At 41.0% G+C, this 24942-nt stretch overlaps 1 protein-coding gene across 33 annotated transcripts in view; it reads left to right on the forward strand.

The window, feature by feature from the left end:
- The window catches only part of CAMK2G (calcium/calmodulin dependent protein kinase II gamma), a 231439-nt gene that overhangs the window by 109552 nt on the left and 96945 nt on the right, over positions 1-24942 (forward strand). The gene's annotated exons all lie outside the window — the stretch shown is intronic.

Genomic DNA, 24942 nt, shown 5'->3' on the forward strand with positions numbered 1-24942 from the left:
TGGTAGGGCCACATTTTTAGTTCTATGGTAGGGCCACCTTTTTTAGTTCTATGGTAGGGCCACATTTTTTAGTTCTATGGTAGGGCCACATTTTTAGTTCTATAGTAGGGCCACCTTTTTTAGTTCTATAGTAGGGCCAACTTTTTAGTTCTATAGTAGGGCCACTTTACTTATGTTAGCTATGGATAGAAAAAGCCTCGCATTTAGCTGGCAAGTGCAAAAGGATCGTCCATACCAAGGTTTGCACTAGTTGCTGAACTAATGGTTTATCGGTTTATCAGATTATTATTATTATTATTATTATTATTATTATTATTATTATTATTATTGTTGTAGTAAAAACAATACAATTTTATACAAACTTTGCATATCCAAAACTTAACACAAATACAGGGGCTGATTCAGAACTGTTTACTCAGGTCAGAATTCGGCCCCGTTCCCGATGGTGGGGGTTTGCTCCTGCGCATGTGTAAATATGTGCGTATGCAAACCTCCTGAGCGAACGCCTTCGGTGTGCTCTGTCAATGATATGCGGGCAGAGGGTGGTCGCTGAGCTCTGCCTAGCATTTTATGGGCGTGCCCACAAAAATGGTGGGCGCACCCATGGGAAAACTGGTCGGAGACATGTGAACGGAGGCGTGTGCATCTGAGGGGCCATCTGAAAAGTATAGACTTACTTTTCAGACCGAAGGGTGTAAAAATCATTTGATGGTAGTGCAGTGATTCTTCCCACAGCAGGGCAGCGTTTACCTGCTCGCTAGGCAGCGAACAGACGCCTAGTGAGCAGGCCTGAATCGGGCCCACAGAGTAGATGCAGCGCAGTTCACATAGCTCCACTGGGAAATGGCATCTTCCTTTTAGTGATATACAGCTGTAACCATAATGCAACAGAGCAACAGAATGTTTACTTGTAGGTAGTATTCTGCACAGTGGCGTAGGTTCATCCCAGTTGCCTGGAGGCAAGACAAATATTGTTGTCTGCCTCCCCCCCCCCCCCCCCCCCACTCGTGTGTATGTATGGTATGTGTAAAATAAAGAGGCTGTGACATCTATGGTTCTGCTAGGGTGCCCCCTTGGGAGCAGGAGCCTGGCGGCAGAGGACTCCATTGCCTCCAGGAGTTACGCCCTTTGATTGCTTTTCTTAAGGGATAGACCAACAATATACTGTACATTGATAATAGCAATGGCAATTTATATTGGAATTTTATCTCTGTCCAACAGTAAAATGTTTCTGATGTAAAAATAGTTCTGATTTCCATATGTGAAGAATGACTGTCATTTAAAACAATTAGCTCTTGGTATTGAGATCTAGCACAACTATAGGCTATATAGGTTGTCAAACCTGAATATAGGAATGCTGAATCCTTTATAAGTCATGTTTTGTTTAGAAAAAAAAAAAAAGTTTATTGCAGTCCTCCTGATTCATTGAAGCAAAATTTTTCAGCCACCCCCTTTGCACAGCAAACTTGGAGTATGACGAACTTTGTGAAGGGGATGACAAAGGATGCACAAGCTTTCAAATACCTGAGCGTAACCTTTCCACTTCTGAATGAAGCACAGTTAAGGAAGGAATCTTTGATAGTCCACAAATATTGCAATTTTCACACCTCTCCGGGAGAAGCCCGTAGAGGAGTGAAAAAGGGGTGGGACGGAATGAGGCTGTTATCAATAAGCCATGCCCCCATAACAGTCAGCTGCGTTAATTCGCGGGTCTGCGGATTGGGGGAGGGGGATAAATGTCACAAAATGGTGCGATTTGCGCCATTTAGCCCCTCCCACTGACATGCGAAATTCTGGATTTTATACAGGAGGGATCGGGTGCTGCGGCGGATATGCGGGATACTTGCCCACCTTCCCGGTGGTTAGGCAAGTAGGCTCACATGCTAGTCTGGTGATTCATTCTGCAAATTTACGTTGCCTAGTGATCAGGCCTGAATCAGACCCACATAGAAGCCCACTGGAAAATGGCATCTTGCTTTTAGTGACATACAGCTGTTACCAGTCTAAGCAACAGAATGTCTACAGGTAGGCAGTATTCTGGATTGCTTTTCTTAAGTGAAAGACCAGCAATATACATTGATAAATAGCAATGGTGAGTTATCTTAGCGTTTTATCCCTGTCCAACAGTAAAAAATGTTTCTGACTTAAAAATAGTTTATTTCCATATGCGAAGAATGAATGGCATTTAAAAACGGTTAGCTCTTGGTATTGAGATATAGCACAATTATGATGCAGGTTTTTTTTAAGTCAAGATGTTTTGGCATCTAAAGGCTATATAGGTTGACAGTCACTAGTTCGACACATGAAATAGGTCAACGTGCGTTAGGGTGACATAGGCATTGGGTCAACATGGAAAAGGTGGACATGACAAAGTGTGTGCCGAGAATACGCCACTGCTGTATATGCAACAGCTATTTTGGGTGCTGTATGTTTCTGTTTTTGTGTTCTTTATTTTTAGTTGAATTGTTAATGTTCTAGCAATAAATTATCTGATGGATTTTCACTATTACTGGCAGCTTTAAATACATATAGCACAAGTAGTGTAGCTTAAATGCAAGCGCTAACAAAAACAGTAGTCTTTGTTTTTCTTGACCTCAAAGTAGTATGACTATTTTTAGGAAAACAAAAACAAAACAAATTAAAAGTATTTGTTTTGTTATATAGTGAAATCGCATTTACAATGTTGCATTCAGCATGGCTCTTGTTAACGATCCGCTCCCTTGTCTGTACACGCTCATACATCAAGCATTACAACCTGCAGGAGCTCTTATAGGGGCAGATGTATCAACTAGTATTAAGTGCATATCTGCACTAAACTTTCCCCTGCAAACCCCCCCCCCCCTCCCCAGCGATTAGCGACTGGGGTGATGTATTCAAGGTGTTAAATCGCCCTGGCGGCTTCACCAGCCCAGGCATAGCGATAATACCGAGAGGTCGCTCAGGCCCAAAGTGCCGGCCAGGGGGGAGAGCTCTTTTATTTATTTATATTATGCGCATGTGTGGTATGAAGCGGGAGCCGAAGAGGCTGACCATAATGGCTCTCCTTATCGGCAGTACAGGGGTTAATACATTAAGGTGATACGGGTGCCCGCTTCTCCTTGTTATGCAGAAGAAGCGGGACCCGCTATTTTACAAATGTAAATGGGATTTTAATACACGCTGAGTATCCTTTATCCAAATATCAGATATCCAGATTATTCCGAAAACTGTACATTCCAGTAAGTGAAAAACATTTTTTTTTTTTGCTAAAAACTTACTGGGGACATCTGAAACAACACTGGGGACATAATATGTAACTGGCACTAAATATGTGAAAGACCATGATTGCTTGGCATTCAAAGTCAGTGCTTGAGATAGTACACAAACTTTGTTTCATGTTTTGAAAGCTTGTTTCATGCACAAATAAAATATATTTGTGTGTATGTCATGAGGTTATGTTTATACAGCATAAATGCAAGATACTTTCAAATACATCATTGAAATATAAAATTCTGAAATACAGAATAATCCGTTATCCAAAATTCTCCTGGTCCCGAGCATTTTGGAAAAGGGATACTCAACCTGTACATCTGCCCCATTGTGAGTTGGCAATAGCTTACACACTGAATGATATATATATATATATATATACTTCTCACCACGCACCTTGACAAAGGGGGACCACCCCCGAAACGTTGGTTGTTTATTCTGCTTTCAAATACAGCATGTTTTTGAAGTCCCCAGAGTGCCGGGCCTTTTCTTGATCCTTTGCACTAACATTTGGAAGGGCACCAGGGCAGTTGAGCAGCAGCGGTGAGTGCCGGGCCGCGCCAACCTCTCTCTCTCTCTCTCTCTCTCTCTCTCTCTCTCTCTCTCTCTCTCTCTCTCTCTCTCTCTCTCTCTCTCTCTCTCTCTCTCTCTCTCTCTCTCTCTCTCTCTCTCTCTCTCTCTATATCTATATATATATATCTATATATCTATATATCTATATATCTATATATATATATATATCTATATATATATATATATCTATATATATATATATCTATATATATATATCTCTCAGAAGGGACAAAATAAGCGATATAGCTCATTATGGGCCAGATGCACTAAGCTTCAAAAGTGATAAAATGGACAGCGATAAACCACCAGCCAATCAGCTCCTACCTGACATGTTACAAACTGTGTTTAAAAAATGTAAGGCTGGAGTGGATTGGTTGGTGGTTTAGCACTCTCCACTTTATCACTTTTGAAGCTTAGTACATATGGCCCTATGTTGCCTAGCTTTAGACGGCTGTGAGAAATTTGAACCGTGTACAATGCCCCAAAGCACCTAATTTTAGGGCAATGTCTGCCATTATTCTTAATGATAATAATTATACATACCGACAAGCAAGTGCGAGATGTTCGGCATTTATTTTATAGCAAATTAGAAGGCTACAATTTTAATAGTAGCACTGTAATTTAGTTTTGCCAGCCCATTTATTTTCATTTGAAAACGTAACACCCTATTTCGATAAGTTTCTAAAACAAACTAGAAAACAAAATGTTATCAGATGCAGGTCACCATGCCACAAACCCTGCTACATGGGCTGATTGGAAATTAATGAGTCTGCCTCTGTTTTTCTGACCCGTAGGTAGACGTGGCAATGCTATGCTGGTTATTGTAAAGCTCATACATCTACAGTATGTATCTGAACCTGCTGGTGGACTGCTATAGTTGTCTTTGTTTGGTAAACAAAAGTCAAATATATTCATGTTTCATCACCATTCATGAGAATGAGGTCTTTGCGATTATAACACACATGGTGAGATATGTGTTAGGTGCAATTTGAGCTTATACCATGTGTGCTATGCGATTTGCACTGTACACATGGTGTGATGTAAGCTACACATGATGTTTACTACACTGAAATAGTTAAAAACAGGGGGCATGCGATCTAGTTATAAAATACCTGCATGCACCTGCTTGCGATATTGACCAGGCAGGAGCACGCATCGCAAAGGCAAATAAACGCAGTGCGATTTGAACTAGATGCAATGCGAATTGAACCAAAACATCAAATTGCACGTGATATTCGCACCCTGTGTGTGTAGATACTATTAAAGTTGGAAAAAGCTGAATTGAAAGTCATGAAATGTTATGGAAAGCATATGTTGAAAAAATTAATTAGCCTGCTGCAGTGTTTCAAACACACCACTCTGACGTATTCTCACAGACATGTCTTCCTCATTGGTACGAAGATCTTCCAATTGTTTTGACCCAACAAAGAAGGCTTCAACAGTCCAGAAGCAGGTTCAGATACATTGATGTATATATGAGCTTCAAAATAAGCAGCATAGCAATGCCACATCTACCTATGGGACAGAAAAAAAGGCAGTCTCATTACTTTTCAATCAGCCCTGATGGTACAATGGCATAATTACCAGAAGTTAATATGTCTTCCTGGTTTATTTGGGTGGAGGAATTATTAGGAGTTATAGGAACAAAAATCAGTGCAGGGTATGCTCCGCAAGACTGCAGATTTGGTAGCAACTTTATATAAGCTAAATAAAGTTACACATTCATATCCAAGCCCATTCTCTCTGGTGTGAGGTAACTATAATAGCTAAATCTTAGTTCTCCTCCCCTGATCCTTGGGCTGGTGGCCCTACAATGTCTCAAATACTCAAAGCAGTGGTTAAAAGGTTAACTCTTTTTATGAAATACTGTAGCTTATTTCCAATTATGACTTCTTCTCTATGGCATTTATAAAAAGCAAAGTATCATTTACTTATAATTGATTCCCATCCCACACATTATCCTTGAGAGACCCAAATAGCAATTTGTGATGATGGTAGGAGAGTCACATGGGTCCAACTTTGATATATTGACGTGATATAGAGAACTTCTGTAGAAAATCAATCTGCTTATTCAGTGTGTGGTCTCTATTAACTTTGCGTTATTAAATTGTACCCATTTCTAGTTCTTGATTATGTAGCTGTTGCCAAATGTTTTTTGCTCATGGCGTATAATGGTTAAAACTCTCCGGCAGGATCAAGTCTGAAAGTCATGGAAGATTTTTCTTCTGTTTTGTTTAATTTTCATTAGAAAATAGTAACCCTCACTGGGAAACATGCTTTATCTAAACCCTGCATTTTTAAAGCAGATTTATGTCGCTCTCTTTGACAGAAAATAAAATGGGCGTAGTATTTTAGCCTTTAATGTATAGTATGGTACTGTTGGAGGATTTTGTGCAGAATGTTTGTAATTATGACAGGCTTTTTACTAGTTTGTTTATAGACACCATGGGTGGGTTACAGGGGTAAGGTCTCTGGTCACAGAGGTGATGGGGAAAAAAAAATTCCCAGTAATTCTTAAATTAATACTCAAGAGACAGGGCCATCTAGGACAGAAGACGCGGCAGCAGACTGCTTGCAAGTTGAAGCCACCCACAAGGATCTGGAGGCAAGTGCTCATCCGCGGTGAGGCTGGAGGAGGGTGGAGCTTGCGTGGGGCAAGGAGTCCGACACCACAACACCATGTAGAGTAATGTCATGTGTACCATGGATGGTGTGCGTTTGTGCTTGCGCGTGTCCGTACAGAGCTCCATCCATACAGTGGGTGCTGATGGCACCACAGGAGTGAGGAGCAGTGTTAGGTTCTTACACACAAGGGTGGATCAATAAGTACCTGTGTTTTGACGACCAGGTTACGTTGCTGAGGAAAGTTGGTATTACTATCGTGTACTACCATCTTTCAAACAATACCATACCCAATTTAAGATTGATTCATAGGTTATTTTTTTGTGCACCATTTCTCTCATCCGGAATTGGTGTGCCCAAATTGCATGAATTGTGCTTTGAATTGTTGCCACATCAACTGTACTGGCTCCCTGCGACTTCTTTCTGTTCCGGGAATAGAATTCGGCTCAAACGAGGAGGTCATCATGGAGATAGAAGCCTATGTGAGTTTGACTAATCATCATACTTTTTAGAGGGTTTAAATAAATGGCAGGGACGTTGGGAAAAGTGTATTGCCAGGAAAGGAGAATATATTGAGAATTAAATATAAAATGTTGTGAAAAATTGTCATCATTCATGCTTAACACAGGTACTTAGTGATCCACCCTTGTATGTATGTATGTATGTATGTGTGTATATATATATATATATATATATATATATATATATATATATATATATATATATATATATATACACACACACACACACACACACACACACACACACACTATATGTATGTGTTTTTTAAAATATAAGCAAGTTCATGAAACATAATAATAATGATGGTGGTTGTACATCGAGCTCAGACTAGACATTATATCAGAAACCATACTTACTGTAAGGCCCTGTTCAGATTGAAGACAATAAAATGCAGCCAGAGACTTTATGGTAGACTGAAAGTTTACAGATTTCAAACTTTTTCTCTTGGAAGACACTTTTAGTAATCAAATAAAAGCATTTGGAATAAAGTATTTAATAGAAAGTGTTTTGCCATCCATAATAGCACTCGCATACTTTCACAACTGTCTATTCCTGTCTGTAGTATGAAGCAACAGCTAGTGAGTGACTCAGTAGATGGGAATGTTTAAAAAAATGTTTTCTGTGTAGCGTATTGTAAGACACATGAGAAGAAAAATACTTCTTAGTTCATCTCTACAATATGCATTATTATATATTTATGGAGCACTAAATATAATTCCTTCAGAGAGGTCTCAGCCAATCCATGGCTTCCTAGTCATATTTTCAAGTTTTCTGTTCCTCCCGGCTCCCGCCACTGCCCGGCAGCCAGCGTCTTCAAGTTCTCCCTGCCCGGCGCCCTGCTCCCACTGTCACCTCACTGCAACAGCTTCCTCCTGCCCGGCTCCCTATGCAGCCTCCCCCTGCTCGGCTCTCTATCAGCCGGCTTTCCCCGCAGGGCTCCAGGGCCGGGCTGCACATAAGATTTAGCTAATCTTATGTGCAGCCCGTCCGACCTCCTGACCCAAATCCGATGCGCACGGGACCACGGATCGGACAGGATGTCTACAAGTGCGATTTGGGCGGATTTCACGGCCCGATTCATCCGAATCGGGTGAAATCGTGCCCAAATCGCATAGTGTATGCGGGCCTTAAGAGAAATGTTCCTGTGACTAGTCAAAAAAAATATTTGTAACTAGCAATCCTTCCAGGGAATAGTCACAAGAGCAAATGGATCATGAGAATGGTAGATAAAGAGCGAAGGAAAACAAGAGATACAAGATGAACTCCAAGTGAAGGCACATCCGTGTCTCATTGCGCGTTTCCAATTTGCTCAATGGACTGAGACACAGTAGGACTCCATTTTTTTGAAAAAACCCATCAGCTCAAAGAAAAATGAAAAATATTAAGCTTTCAAAGAAAAGACCTACAGTGAAACATTGCGAAGGTATTGTTATATTTTGGGGTGCTCTGCTGTGTCTCTGATGCGGGGTGCCTTGCTTCTATGCAGTGAACAATGAAATCTTAAGATTGTCAGAATGCTTGGGTTGAAACACACTGTCCAGTGTCAGAAAGCGGCATATCAGTCGCAAGTCATGGGTCCTTCAACAGGGTAATGACATGAGACCCATAACTAAAAGCATCCAAGAATGTATAACAGCAAAAAATTGGACTATTCTTAAGTACCCTGCTATATGCACTTTGATCACAGCATGCAATGCAGAGGGTGTTCCAATTTGTGTCTTTAAGTCGTGCTGGCTTATCGGGGATTTTCAAGTGAAACTAAATCCTCCATAGCAGCTGCTTTTTCAATGATTTTGTCCCAAAACCCACAGGTTCAGGGGAAGCCTGTGTGTTTTTTCAGGTGGTATCATTGGATAGTCCAGAAAAAAGACATTTTGCTGGTAAGAAAGCAAAAAATATCCTTTTTTTTTTTCTTTTCCGTATCTGATGTTTCTTCAGAGATCATTGGGTACCACCTTGGAATCCTATCAAACATCTATGGAATTATCTGAAACATAGGGGGGTATTTTGGTTCACTCTTTCTGACAAAATCCTTCTTAAGCTGTGTACACAAGGAGCAATATATTGCTCAGTGTCCTATTTTCAAGCAATATATTGCTCATTTTCTCCTTTTCATCAGCGACCAGAGATGATCGCTGATGAGAAGGAGAAACTGCCTGGGGGAAACAGCTGACTGCCGGGGAAAGCGCTGGTCGCAGGAGCAGGGCGATTTTTTTTGCCCATAGCACATAAAATCACTGGCAATATGGTCGCTCAGCGACCATATTGCCAGTGATGTGTACTAAATATCGCCCCGTGTGTACACAGCTTAAGATGGACAAAACCATGTGCATTGCAGGTGGGGCAGATGTTACTTGTGCAGAGCGAATTAGATTTGGGTGGGGATTTACTTCAATGTGAGATCTATATTGCAGTGTAAATATAAAGCAGTCCGTATTTTCCCTGCACAGAAACAAAATAACTCAGCCAAATCGAATTTTACATCTGCCCCCCTGCAGTGCACATGGTTTTGTCCATCTAAGAAGGATTTTGTCAGAGGGAACAAAAATAACCCCCATAGTGTCTGGAGATGGCACCCATCAAACAGTTGGAGCAGCTTTTTCAGTGAGTGGGCCAAACGATGCAGAAGTCTCATTGACAGCTAAAGAAATTGCGGTACTTGTGAGTTATCTGGGCGTCCGATTTGGGTACTTACGATTTGCATGCGATTTAGCATGCGATTTGCATAAGATTTGCTATTCATTTCATTACCCCACTATCCCCAAAGTGTGTCTATCAACGTGAACCCGAAGCGTGGCGAGCGCAGCGAGCCCGCGAGGGGCGGCGGTACGCGTCCTCCGACCTTTTCATGCCCTACTATCCACTAGGGCGTGGAGTGAGAATAGAATAGTGTGGCGAGCGCAGCGAGCCACCGAGCCCGAAGCGTGGCGAGCGCAGCGAGCCCCGCAAAGGGGACGCGGACACCTGTGAAGCCCGCAAGGGCACGCGGATACCTGTGAAGGTGTCCGCGTCCCCTCGCGGGGCTCGCTGCGCTCGCCACGCTTCGGGCTCGGTGGCTCGCTGCGCTCGCCACACTATTCTATTCTCACTCCACGCCCTAGTGGATAGTAGGGCATGAAAAGGTCGGAGGACACGTACCGCCGCCCCTCGCGGGCTCGCTGCGCTCGCCACGCTTCGGGTTCACGTTGATAGACACACTTTGGGGATAGTGGGGTAATGAAATGAATAGCAAATCTTATGCAAATCGCATGCTAAATCGCATCCAATTTGCAAATCGCATGCGATATCGCATGCGATCTAGTACCAAAATCGGACGCCCAGATAACTCACAAGTACCGAAATTGCATGGTTGAAGTGATTGCCTATAAAACAGTGTTTCCTAATATTAGTCCTCAAGTAAACAAACATTACAGGTTTAGGGGATATCCATGCTTGAGCATGGTTAAATCAAAGTGTGGCGGGGTGGAACAATCAATCATTTGATCATAGGGTTAACCAGCCGTGGTTCTGGAAAGAACCAAAACTTTTCTTCAGTTAAGAGGAATTCAGGTGTATAAGCTTGCTTGCGTGTTTCAGTTAGGTGAGTTATGAGGGTGTGCACTTTTAGCACTTATCTGTAATACAATAGACCCTGACCTACCTGTTTTGCTGTACTGCTGTTAATACTGGTTCTTTTAAAGCTGTACACTTTTATGTTCCTGAATTTCTGTTAATACACACCCATCCAATCCTTGGTAGATCAGACTCCAGATCACACTCAGAATCAACTGCGATGTGTGATGTCAACATGTTCTTTGTCATGCAATTTTGTCAGGGGTTTCAAGATGTACAGTTCTTACCTGAAGAATTCCTTTCTACTGCTCGCATTTCTGTTCCGTCTGTATTCAAATAGGATGCAGTGTTATCAAGAACTCTTTATCAGTGAACTTTCCATTCATGTGACAACATTGTGATTTGTGAAAAAGACATATCTTATTGTAGCATGTGAGATATGATCAGCGCTCACCGAGAGGGGTTTAATGGTAGTTTAAAGTTGATGGTCTCCAAAGTGGGAGGCCCGGGCCTAGGGGCGGCAACTATAATGGGCTGTAGCCACTGGCATAACTACTTAACTACTACTGGCGCACACACGTCCACCTGCCTGCCGGAGACACTCCCCCAGTCTGCCCCAAAACGGTATTTAGGACCCTGCCAGTAGTGAGCACTGTAGTTGGTCCCGCTCTGTGCATATCTAATGAGCGGGACCCAGTGCAGTGAATATTTAATGAGCGGCTCCCCACCCCCTGCATATGGAATGAGCAGGACCTGCTCATTCCATATGCAGGGGGCAGGGACACACTCATTAATATTCACTGCACGGAGCGGGTCCCGCTCATTCCATATGCAGGGGGTGGGGATACATTAATATTCACTGCGCTGGGTCCCGCTCATTAGATAGGTCACAACCCCACCTGCTCTGAGCACTTGACTCCCTCCCTGGAGGAGACTTTGTGTAAAAGTTGATGGGTTTGCTGCTAGGCTCCAACGCGTAACAACCCTATTTGGACCGTCTTCAGGGAGAGTCTAGCATTGTCATCCATTGCTGGGGTTTAAAAGTCCATGTCATCTTGTGTGGCCATATTTGTTGTGGGCTAAAAAGCCCTCACTGGTATAATGATGGTGAATATTGGTGTAAACAGAAATATGCACCAGTGATATTGGAATCTACATCGGTGGCAACATAACTATGTGCCTGCGTCATTGGCGCTTCCTGTATATCAGTACATCCTTATTGCTGGCTAATAACTAAAAATGGTTAGTGATAGTGATGTCTGAATATACCACCCTGCCATATGCCTGTAGTTATCACAGGATGGTGATCATTATGATTGGTTAATTAGCCCATTCTGTCCCTAATAACTGATAATGGACTCTAACCATTGTGTCCACCTTAAGTTCCCCAGGTGTCATTGTATTTAGGGAAAAGATCTGTTTAACTTCCTCAGTATTTATTTGTCTGATATAGTCTCCTACAATTTTTGTGGACTAATTTGATCCCTATGATGGATAAGCCTGATGGTTTCTTGTTGTATCTTTAAAATGTTTTGATAAACTGTTTGTCCTTTTTTTATATTTTGCTTTCCCGACTCTCTGTGCTTTCTGATAGTCCTCCCTACTCTTTACGTATACCTTGAGGCTCCCTGTTCAAATGATTAGCTAATGCTTGGTCTGGTCAAAGTGTGATAAATGGTAGTGAGGATCCTATTTCCAAGGATTGTCTTGCTAATTGCTCGTAGGACTTAGTGTTCTTTTTTTCGATACTGTAGGTGGAGAAAGAGGTATCAACAGTCTCGGCTATAACTGATCTACTGAGGTTGATGCTAATTAATTTGTCTGTCAGTGAATTGTCTCAAAGGACTGGGTCGTGCCCTTGCAGGTGGCATTGGTTTTATTGTGTAGTTGGGTCATATATTGCTGATTATGTTAGGTTCAATCTTTTGTAAATTGGAGTATTGGCTTTGTTCAGTATATATTTTTTTTTGCTTAATGATGTAGTCTTGTCTCAAAAGTATCTGATCTTTTTTTGTGTGTTATTGATGATCTCGTTCCTTAGTAGAAGAATTTAGGATCACAGATCACATTACCTGCAACCACATGGGAGTTATTTATTTGGCCAGCTGCCCGTGTGGATTTGCAATATGTAGGAAGGGCTATCAGTAAGCTCAGAGTCAGGACAACCTAACACTTACGAAATATAAAAATGGTACAGAGATGCGCAGTTTATCAAAGCACTTTAAGAACCCCCCCGGCTTATCCATTATAGGGATCACAATAGTCCACAAAAATTCAAGGGGAGGGGACTATAACAAACCAATCAATACTGAGGAACTTAACTGGACCTTTCTCTAAAAACATGACACCTGGGTTGCTTAACACGGATAAAGAGTTTATCAGTTTTCAGTTAAGGACATAATGCACTAGTCTAGTGATCACCATTTTACAGGCATATGGCAGGGTGGTATATTCAGACATCACTACCCATTTCTAGTCCTTATATCAGTACATCCTTTTTGCTGGCTAAGTGCCAGTGATGCTGGCACATATTTATATTACCACCGGTTTCCACCGATGCAGGTACCAGTATCACTGGCACATATTTGTTTTCACCATCATTATATCAGTGAGGGCTTTTTAGCCCACAATGAAGATGGGCGTACAAGAAGTAGACACTCCCAACTACATGGACTGTTAAACCTCAGCAATGGATGAAAATGTTACACTCTTCCTGAAGAAGACCCAAATAGGGTCGATACGCATTGGAGCATACCAGCATAACCAACATAATTTACATAAAGTTTACTTGCGGTTGAAAGTCGAGCACATAGAGCGACCCCGGGTGACGGGATAACGCAATACCATTACCTGATAGTCGCGCTCCTGTCAGCAGTGTGGGTCTGGGCTGGCTTTGCATGCACTACTCTAACCGAGCCACAGATTGAAAAGAAGGATTCACCCACCACACACAAGTTAGAGATGCATGGCGGAGGGGACAGGACACCAGTCCCATGCACCCCCCACCCCGTCGTGTCCATTTTGGGACTCTTAGCCTCACAGACATGCCCTATCCACCTACCGTTTGCTGCAGTACATCCCCAGTGCTACCACCCAAAACCCCCCCTTTTCGACAACTCCATTTATGATGATTAACTTTTGGATCTATTTGTAGATTCTTTTTTTGGATTTTTTTATTCTACAAATTTAATGTCATACATGGGCTGTTTCTAGTAGCAAAAAATCCAAACAACCTCAAGCGCTCTATTCACCTGCTGCTGCTAAACCCAAGTAGGAAGGTTCAATCCCGTTCTCCCGTTTTCCAAAAAACAATAAGACCATATAATTAAGGGTTGACTGCAGCGCTGATAAATATATGTCCCAGATTTTTTGTAGGGTATGCAGAGGGATATCAAACAATTCCAATGTAATTTCTGAGAAAATATGTGATCTTCGCACTTTTCTTAAACAGCAAACCCTTTATTTCCGCCAAACAAATCAGAGAAAAGATTTTCTCTTTAAGAAAATAATAATAATAAAAAATGCAATATACATATAAAAACAGTTCCTTCCACTTGAACAAGCAAAATTGTTATGAGCTCACCGGACCTCCTAGGGGATGTAATTTTATCCTCTCCACCGATGTTATAGATCCTCTTTCACACTAGGATTCCTCTTCTGGACACCGCACTGCCACTGCGGCTATCCTTCAGATTACCTCCGTGTGTTGGGAAGGTGGAAAGGTAGGGCTGGTATCTCCGAGATAGGTGCACGGCTATTTAGATTTTATAGCGCACGTGTCACCCTCCCATTTGTCCTGCTAGTTCCTGCAGGTCAGCGGGGTCTTACGGCAAAGATATTTGTAATGCCGGCGTAAGGAATGCTTCGGCCTAGCTTTAGGTCTTTGTAAAGCCAGTCGGTGCCGCAGATGTCACAAACTCTCGCTTGTCGGCTCTGACTACTCCCCTTGTGTGCGGTGGCTTTTTCTCCCACAGGCTCCGGTCTCCAGCTGCTCACCAACGCGTTTTCTACCAAAAATAGGTCTTTCTCAAGGACGCTGTTTCTAGTAGTTAGTATCATATCGGGCATTGTGACATGGATTAATAATTTACTCTTGCAATAAATGTATGTCTTTTCACAAGTCCCACGCCTTTCTTTACAATGTACCGCATGTGATACACAGGTTCATTACATACACCCCTGTAGCTCTGCTCTCCACTCCATAACATATTATACCGTTGTAGCATAGAGTATAGTGTAACCAGGGCTATTTTTTGTGCAGGCTCTAGCAGGAACTGTGGCCCTTATTCTAGCTCACTCTTTCTGACAAAATATTTCTTAGATGGACAAAACCATGTGCACTGCAGGTGAGGCAGATGTAAAACCCCACCCAAATCTAATTATCTCTGCACAAGTAACACCTGCCTCACCTGCAGTGCTCATGGTTTTGTCCATCTAAGAAATATTTTGTCAGAAAGAGTGAGCTAGAATAAGGGCCACAGTTCCTGCTGGAGCCTGCACAAAAATAGCCCTGAGTGTAACTGGGTTGGCTTATGCCCGTTACACACTAGGTGATAGGCTCTACCACTGATATCATTTATTGTTATGCCTGGATGTACAATATTGTTTGTACACACTGAAAGATACTGTATCTTTCAGTGATGTCACTGGGGTCCACACTAGATGAGTTTTTAAACCATATCGCTCAAAGGCCTTTCGGAGAAAAAAAAAAAAATAAATTAAGCCCTTTATGACTTTGCAAGGAGAGGCATGGGGGTGGGATTGTTCAGCAAGTTGGAAGGCCGGGAGATCTGGGCACTGGTTGATAATAGCAGTGAGCTGCTGAAAACGTGGTTCTTCCAGGACCTGGCAATGTCCTGACTCCTGTCAGGGTGTTTTGTATCCATGGTGATGTTGTAGAGTGCCCACATGTATACTTACCCCATATCATCCAAATCTGGCCATTAAAGGTGCTAGCTGTGGTGACCTCCAGACCATCTTATCCGTTAATCCTGGGCCGTAACTTCCCATTGCTGCAGGAGCTGGTTACACGGCATGACCTTAACAGACAGTCAGACACTGAGGCGTCTCAGGGGCAAGAGACCAGAGACTACCAAGCTTGGCATTCAGGGTAGAGCTACTGTAGCTACTGAACCACCCCAGGAGCCCGAAACCAAGACTGAGGCTCAATATTTTAAATTAATTTATGTTTTCATTTTTTAAAACTGCAATGATTTTTATCAGTGAAGATAGTGAGTATTTTAAACAATGCTGTGAGCTTCTCTATGGTGTCTAGCAAATGCTGAAGCCGGCTTATGCGGCTCCTTGTACAGGCACTGTAGGTGCTTTCTATGAGCTATGCTCTAAAAATCTGCTAAGTAGAGCATGGTCTCACAGGGCTGCCATGTAAATAGTGTTTGCCAGAAGTTCCCTTCTCCGGTGTCTAATGCTTACATAAAAATACTCTGCCCCGTTAAATATGTTGCAGAGTTTTGTGAGTATACAGTGATACTGTAACAATTTGCAAAATCACAGCGAATTATAATTGAATATCTAATCCATAATTTAAAATGTGTGTCCTAAAATCTAGAAGATTCAGCATGATGGCAGTGTAGAGCAGTTTGCTACCCAACTGGATGAAACCGCTAAGTGATCCTGTGACTTGGCGACAGCAGCCAAGATGATCAGGTTGTTTAAAAATCAAATTTATATAGCCCCATACACGCTAAGCGATATTATAAATGATATCTCCCTTCTGAGAGATATAGTTTATAATATAATATTGTTCAGTGTGTACTCATCATCCCTGTCATCTGTGTTGCATGCCCGATATTGTCTTTATAATAGAGGCATTCTAGTAGTGAGGGCAGGGTGACCTCATTGATATCTTTGTGTGTTTGCGCTATAAACTTCGGCCAGAAGCTCTGACAACATCGTAATGATATCGATCCCTGAGGAAAAGCCTAGAGGTTTTCAAAGATGAATATAGGAAATTGGAGATGAGCTTATTTTCTATGCTACATGTACAGACTATGTAATAGATTTAGCTAAGTATTTTGTTTGTTTAGGGGATACATTCTCAAGTTTTAATAATTTTTATGTTTGAAATACGTATGTCCTTAATTTTTTGTGTATTATGCAATTGCCTTTGAGCCTTTCATGCTAAAGCAAGATAAACTGCTATCCTTTACTAATTTGAACAGGGCTGTATATTGGAGTAAATCAATTAATCATACGTCAGAGCTGTAATATCCAGTCCGTGTTGTTTTATCATATATATAACTCTGTTTTCCATACAATGTGATTTTTATAAATCTCGACCCAACAGTTTACCATATAAAGCAAAGATCTGCACAGGGAGTTTTCAAAAGAGGGACCCAATTTCAAAGCAAAATATCTCACAATGGCAATGTGTTACACGTAAAGCTAAAAACAATTGAGGTAAAATTTTTTAATGAGATCAAATTTGAATAAAGGTTTTATAAATACTTTGGGCCCCACTCCTTACGTGAGTATTTGCAGCATTGTATACATTACCCTGAAGCTGAAAAGGTTGTTTTGTTTCTGTAGCTGACGGGACAGGAAAGGTCCACATAAAAAAAAAAAAATCACTTGCCTGCGGAGGCTGTGGTCAATTCACCCCTGGTTGTATTAGTCACTAATGGTAGCACAAAAACAGTCTTGCGAGTACCGTGCGACTTATCAGGCGTGGAGGTAGTGTGTCATTTAGAATACATTTTACCTGCAGGTAATGTGGTGGTGCTCTCTTGCTGAAAAAAACATTTTATAGGAGTCTTAATTAAGTTGTTGAAAGAGACCATTCTCAGCATTTCTAGTTGGGTTTGGCCCTTAACTAACCCTTAAAAAACAAAAAAAACGGTCTAATTTTACTGAGAATTTCATTTTAATTACCGAATACCCATATGCAAATTATCTTGTCATTTGGTCCCCACAGTGGGTTGTGGGGGACTTGCCAGCCTTTTGGGGGTGCCAGGATACTTCCCCAATGTTTTTATTTTTTTGGAGCCTCCAAGCCATTCTGGGAGATTAGACAAGTATGCCTAATAACTGTTACCTTTTTAAAAAACAGAATTAAAGCAGTGCTTAATACTTCAGCTGACTGTGACATGTACATTTATATTTTGTATCTTCATACTGGAGTTGTCCAGCAGCCATTTAGCGGACGTGGATCTCAGGCAGGAGATTGGTTATAGCAGACTGTTTATTGGATTTCCTGGGGTCAGAGCAAGGTCTGTGAGCTGGTAGGTGTTTCATCCTCTGAGCATACACTTAGCTTTGCCCAGAAGCCACTGAATGCAATAAAACACAGGGTGATAACAGGATTAGAAGTGTTCTTTATGTATGTTCAAATAGTAAAACTTGGCCACCTTACAATGTATTTCGTGTGGCTACTTTTAACTTAATTGTTTTTTTAGTTATTTCACTTTTTCTTTTTATGATGAATATAGAAAAGCCATACTAGGGTAGAACAATACTGGTGTAAAACAAGGATAAATACACAGTATGTACTAAATGGCACATTTTGTATACATATTTACACATTTATTTATATTACATTTATATATATTTATATTAAAGTGAACCTAAATGCCTGCCTGTCTCTCTACCAATTACAAACACAGCTAAATATCTGTATGCATTATATTATTCTATTATTCACAGTTAATTTTGAGGCATTTTTTTATAATCATGCTTTATATAGAAAGACTGTAAAGCCGATACCAAGCTTCCTCCAGTTGTTTTTCCTAGTCATCATATTATAAATATTCCTTTGGGAGAGAACCCTGCATCACTTTAACATCTTATTTATTTCCCTCCACTTTGGAGACACGGCTTCTGTTGTGGCCAATGAGAATTCATGTTGGCGAAAGCAACTATATCTAATTTAATGACCCATGCTTATGGCAATTGAAGTCTTGTACCGGATTTCACTGTAGAATGATCTTGGATCATGCAGCAGCCAAGCAGTTGTAGAGAGAGAATCGTTTCCATGACAACAGCTATTAGTTCAAAAAGTATTGATGGTTGTTATGACAACAGAGGTCCCATTTTCACTGGCCCTAAGCAGATTGAGTTGATGGTTTAACAAAGTACAAAGGAGTCTCTATTTTCAATCATGGCATTTATTGCTTTGTATTGGCAGGTCAAGTAATGTATTTCAAATGACAAACTCATTTAGATTTTGGATTGTCAAATGACCTCTTAACTCTACTGCAATTCATCTGCCACCGCTTGAATCCTCCCTTACAAAGAAAAAAAAAATGCATACACATACTCTGCCATTTCCTGCTATTTCTTTATTTTGTTTATTTTATTTTTTGTAATATTTAAGTTTTATATGTAAAATGCACACGTGCACTGAAAATACCTTTTTTTCTATATTTTCCCAAATAAAGGTGACTGTGAATGTAGTGGTTGGTTTCCTGCCACTGGCTGATTTTGGATAGGGATACATTGCTAGAATTTTTATTACCAAATCATTTAAAATTTCCTAAATTTAAAAGGTGTAAGACAAATAGTGAGATGTGTATCTACGCCTGTAAAGGGTTTGAAAATGTGAATAGAATTTTTAAAACTTACGGTCTGCATTTGTATAACAATCCTCTATTTATAGTCTTGACCGTTGGGATGATTAGTGGTATAGGTAATTCCAATGGTGGATTGAGAGGTTAGACAACAATATTATTACCCCACACCTCAAAATAAATATTATATGTTTCTTACTGTTACCTCCATCTATATCTCCCAATAGCCTTTTCATTACCCCTTCAGTTCTCTATATCTCTCCCCCCCCCCTCCTCCGCTCTCACTGCCCACTTTGCTGCATTTCACAGCTCACACTTCCTTTCTCACACATTACTGGTGCCCTACTCCAGCTCATTGCCCACATAACTGCTCACCCACTACTCACTGACCCTTACTACTCACATTGCTCTCGACAAAGCTCAATGCCCCCTACTGCTCATATTGCCCTCAACACAACTCACTGCCTCATTTTCCCTTGCACACTGCCTCCTTGCTGCATACAGTTCCTGCTGCACACATAAATACACACACACACACACACACACACACACATGCGGCACAAATACAAACAATAACCATATAATCACTGCACACAAAGTGAGCTTGCTTAGTGCAGAAAATTGTGGAACCCAGTGACCATTAAGTTTAGCGATTTGAGGTTCTAGTCCACCATTTCTGGATCCTATCACATTAAAAGAGGGAGGGAGGCAGGCAGCAATTAGGACAGCAGGAGAAAGAGACACTTGTTCTTAAATACTGTAAAACTGACAAACTGTTATACAGACACATTTATTAACTCAAAAGGTTTAACCAATTTGTCTGACCATTTTTGGCCCTTTTCTTGTGTGAGGAAGTCTTTGATAACAATTTGCTTTAATAGTTTTTTTTAAACCAGCATAAATGTGTACACACCCTGTTAGAGTATCCCATATTAACCCCTTCCCGACATTTGACGTACATTTACGTCATGGTCGGGATGTACTTCCCGACACATGGCATAAATGTACGTCATGCATTTAAAGTGTCACCGCGTCTATAGACGCGGTGACAGAGGGGAGATGGCTGCTTTCCCTGACAGCAGACATCTTCCCTCATTGCCCAGGGGGGGCAGCGATGCCCCCCCCCATCGGCGATCGCTGCGATTGGCTGTTCAAATGTGAACAGCCAATTGCAGCGTTTTCTGTGTACCGGCAAATAACGGCGCTCGGTAACTCAGGGATCGGTGGTGATTGGGTGCTGTTAAGTACAGCACCAATCACCACCGGGTGTAAAGGGGTCACTGGTGGTCACCCCACCTCACCCCACCTGCTCTCCTCCCTTGACGTCTCGCCTTAAGTACTGTACTGTACTATCTTGTGTAGCCAACTTTCTCTGCTATCTACACATGATGTCCCAACATTACCTATAGCTCAACATCTCCAAAACAGAGAATATCATCTTCCCTCCTCCCCCATTGGCAACAACATCACAATGTTATCTCTGTCTCCAATTTCCACTGCCTTGGTGTCACCCAGACTCAGCGATGCTTTATTGCTCACAGCAGTGTTGCTATTGGACAATGGAGTATTTTATTGCTTACATGATTTTAAATGATCACTGTATGCTGATTTGCACTGTTATATCTGATTTGTGCTCCTGTACACGAGTCCATCTCGGGTACAACCCAGTAGATACCCCTTTTAGAATGGTGGCCCAACCTGGCTTACTGCCCTGGTTGGTGACATCACCACCAAAGCTACCCGAGACAGCAGTTGGAGATGTGATCTCCAAGAGGCAATTCTTCCTATGCTGTGGGGTCCGGGATCGTATCAACCCAACTAACACGCTCTAACTGCACAGAGAGCCACGTTAAACCAGTGTTCAACCCTGCTTGCTACCCAAGTTGAAATGCCGGGTCTCTCAACCTGGGTTCTTTCACACTGGACAGTATTCCAGGCTGTGTATTCACGTGCAATAACCCGGGTAATTGGTAGCGTGAAATGGGTATTAATGTATTTTCACAAACCAGTGCAGAAAGGGGCTATTTGTACTGATGAGTGCAATTTCCCCACTTGCAAATACCGTTCAGCTAAGTCAGGGGGAGGCTGTTTGGCTTCCCTCCACGTTTGGTGGCAATGCCATAAACTGAAGGGCTTTGGGCAACATGAACATAAAAATATGAACTCTGGTTATCCAATTCCTGAGACTCCTAAATTCTAGCTCCTTAGTTTAATGGATATGCCACTCTCCCAACATAAAAAAATCGTGCTTCGGGGGTCTTGCTAATGCGACATAGCACCCACCATTCATTCCACCAGAATCTGTGCTGCAAAATCCAAATATCACTCCTTCCCTTCTGAGTCCTGCCATGCACACAAATGGTATTTTTTGGTCACATATGAGGCATTGCCGTACTCGGGAGAAATTGCGGCACAGATTTTGGGGTGCTTTGTCTCCTTCATTCCTTGTGAAAATGAAAATTTTTGAGCCAGAACTGCATTTTTGTGTAAAAAAATGTAAACCCCTGGGGGTTTGAAATGTACACTATACCCCTAGATGAATTCCCTGAGGGGTGTAGTTTGCAAAATGGGGTCACTTGTGGAGGAGGTTCCTAACTTTTAGCATCTTATGGTGCCTAGAAACCTACATGGTGCCTAAAAAATAATCTCATAAAAAGGAGGCTCCAAAATCAAGTAGGTGCTCCTTCTATTATGAAGCCTGTGGTTTGGTCAACGTGCACACTAGGGCCACATATAGGATATTTATGAAAACAAAAGAATTGGGGGAATCAATTTTTAGTCACATTTCTCTAGTAAAATCTACTGTGTTCCTTAGAAAAATGTATTAAAATTGAAAATCTGCTAAAAAAATGAAATTTTGAAATTTCACCTACACTTTGTTTTAATTCCTGTGAAACACCTAAGTGTTAACAAACTTCCAAAATGCTGTTTTGAATACTGTGAGGGGTGCAGTTTTTGAAATGGCATCATTTATGGGGGGTGTCTCACATACAAGTCCCTCAAAGTCACATCAGAACTGAACTTGTCCCTAAAAAAATCAGTGTTTGAAATTTTCTTGAAAATTTGAGAATTTGCTATTCATATTTTAAGCCTCCTAGTGTCCAAAAAAATTAAAAGGAGGTTGAAATAATGATGGCAACATAAAGTAGACATATGGTCTTTGTTAGTTATTAACTATTTTGAGTGGTATGATTATTTGTCTCACAAGCAGAAAATTTAACATTTTGCAAATTGCAAAATTTAAAAAAAAATTTACGACATTTTGGTATTTTTCACAAATAAACACAGACTGTATCGACCAAAATTTACCACTAACTTAAAGTACAATGTGTCACGAGAAAACAATCTCAAAATCACTGGGATAAGTAAAAGCAATAAAAAGTTATCCCCACATAAAGTGATACATGTCAGATTTGAAAAAAAAGGGCTCTGTCATGAAGGCAAAAACAGGCTGCGGCGGTAAGGGGTTAATCTGTCTGGAATAAGAATCAGGTAATTTATGGGAGAAACTAATAGACCTGTAACCCGGCAATTACTCAGCATTTTGAGTGTTGGGTCATTTTGCTGGCTGCAGTCTGACCCCCTTTTACACTGAGCAGCAAATTACTGGGTTAAAAATGTCAACCTGCAAATTTGCTGAATTACACAGGTATTTCTTCAGTGTCAAAGCTTGCTCGCTGACTCTGATAAAAAGCAGGGTTGTCGACCCAGGACTTAAGACCCGGGTTGACCTCTTAACACTGAACAAATAACTGGGTAGAACTGCTTCACCCGGTAATTTGATGTTCGGTTTAAAAGCGGTAAAACAATCAACCATTTGCTCCCAAATGCTGGAAAACAGACCATGGTTATTAAGAAAAATTGGTTCAGACAAAAAAATTATCAGAACTATTATTTTTTTTAAATGACGGCGGTCATCATCCACAACCAGTCAGTGTCAAATGGGAAGTGTTTCCATTAACTGTGATTTTATATCACCTTTGATGTGCTACATTGCTACTGAATAGAGTTGGACTGGGACTGATATTGAGAAAACAAGTGTTAGATTAGATACATGTTGTCTTCACTGCTAGGTAATTATCTATTTTAACCATTAATAGCTACACTGGATGTTGATTACACCTTTTAGGTGACACCCTAAGTAATGGATGGCTTGCTAAATAGCTAGTTACTGCTATATAGCATTAATACTCTGGTCGCTGTAATAGTCTGATAACCCCACGGCTATATATTAATTATATTCATTGTCAAGTTCAGTGGCAAAAAACCCCAAAATAATCGGTTTACACCAGTGGTTGGCACATGTGGACCTCTACTGGTTACTGCCGATCTGAATTCTGGTTTCTTTTAGAACGGAGGATAAAACTTGAGCTGGAACAGGCAGCATCTAACTCACATAGCTTCTTTGGCTTAAGATGCATCCATATAGACTTGTATGTCCCTTTATGTGCACTGGGCATGTTATAAATACTGTCTTTGTTATAATGTCAGTAGAACTAAGGATGCTTCCTTATCCAAACGTAATTAAGAAGACTTCTTAAAACCTGTAGCATGTTTTATTTCTCATAAGTTTTAGAACAATATCTTAAATGCCACTCGTGTGTTACAGGTAATACTAGCAGATGAGCGGCAGCCGCCGGTGATGATGCGGGGGGAGTACACAATCAGCGCTAATCCGTACATGCTGGGCGGCTTTTGAGCTAAAACATCAAAATGGAGCTGCGTTCAGCTCAAAATTGCCGCGTGTGTATGGGCCTTAAGGCAGGGATTCTCAGACCATTTTTTTTCCCCGGGATCTAGTCAGACAATAAAAATTGTTACAGGACCCCAACAAGATTCTGTTCTCAATGCTCCTCTCCTTCCCCTTCGTGCTCTACTGCTACTTTTCCTGAATGGCCCCTTCTGATGCCAGATGATGACTCCCTTCATGTTGCACTTACTTACAAGCAGACATTTAAAAAAGGCCTCATTGAGAGCTGGCTCCTCCTGAGTCTGACTGCAATTTTTTTTTTTTGCTGAACATTTTCTTTAAAGATTCATATGGACTATCTATGTATCTAAGTGTGCGTAAAATATATATATTATTATTCCTAACACCATACATGCCAGAAAGTGAAAATTATTTTTTTTTTGGCTAAAAACTCACTGGGGACAACTGTAACAGCACTACTCAGGACATAATATGTAACTGGTACTATATATATGTACAAGAAAATTATTGCTTGGCATTCAAATTCAATATCTGAGATAGTACACAAATTTTGTTTCATGTTTTGGAACCTTGTTTTATGAACAAATAAAATATATGTGTGTGCATTTTATGTGGTTGATGTGTTTATACAGCATAAATACAATCTACTTCAAAATACATCATTGAAATATTAAAATATTCCGAAATACAGAATAATCCATTATCCAAAATTCTCCTGGTCCCGAGCATTTTGGATAAGGGATACTCAACCTGTATATAAAATTGTATTCCCTTTTGAGTTCCAGTATTTGGTTTTTACTCACTTCTCTCTAATTGTCCTCTCCATTTGACCCTTACTCATTTATTACAGTAGAGCTAAGCAGACAGACAGTTGTTATCACTCAGGGTTGTCCATATTACATTTAATTTTGGAAACCATTAACTGCAGCTTGAGCTGGTACAACAGGATCCGTTTCCACTTAAGTCTCACACGCTTGAGAGCCAAATGCGCTGTATCGCACATGGCAGATCACAAAGTCATTGGCTGACCATGTTCTTGGACATGCTTGAAAACAAGGCTGTAAATTCCATTTGGATCATTCTGATTCATGGCTCTGTATTTGGTGCAGCACATTGCCAATTTGCTGATATCACTGCATACAGTATGTGGTCCTCACAAGTTCTTCAACTATAAATACATTTTCTAAT

This window comes from Crinia signifera, chromosome 6 (genome assembly GCF_055691185.1).
Source record: "Crinia signifera chromosome 6, ASM5569118v1, whole genome shotgun sequence".
Classification (NCBI taxonomy): Eukaryota; Metazoa; Chordata; class Amphibia; order Anura; family Myobatrachidae; genus Crinia; species Crinia signifera.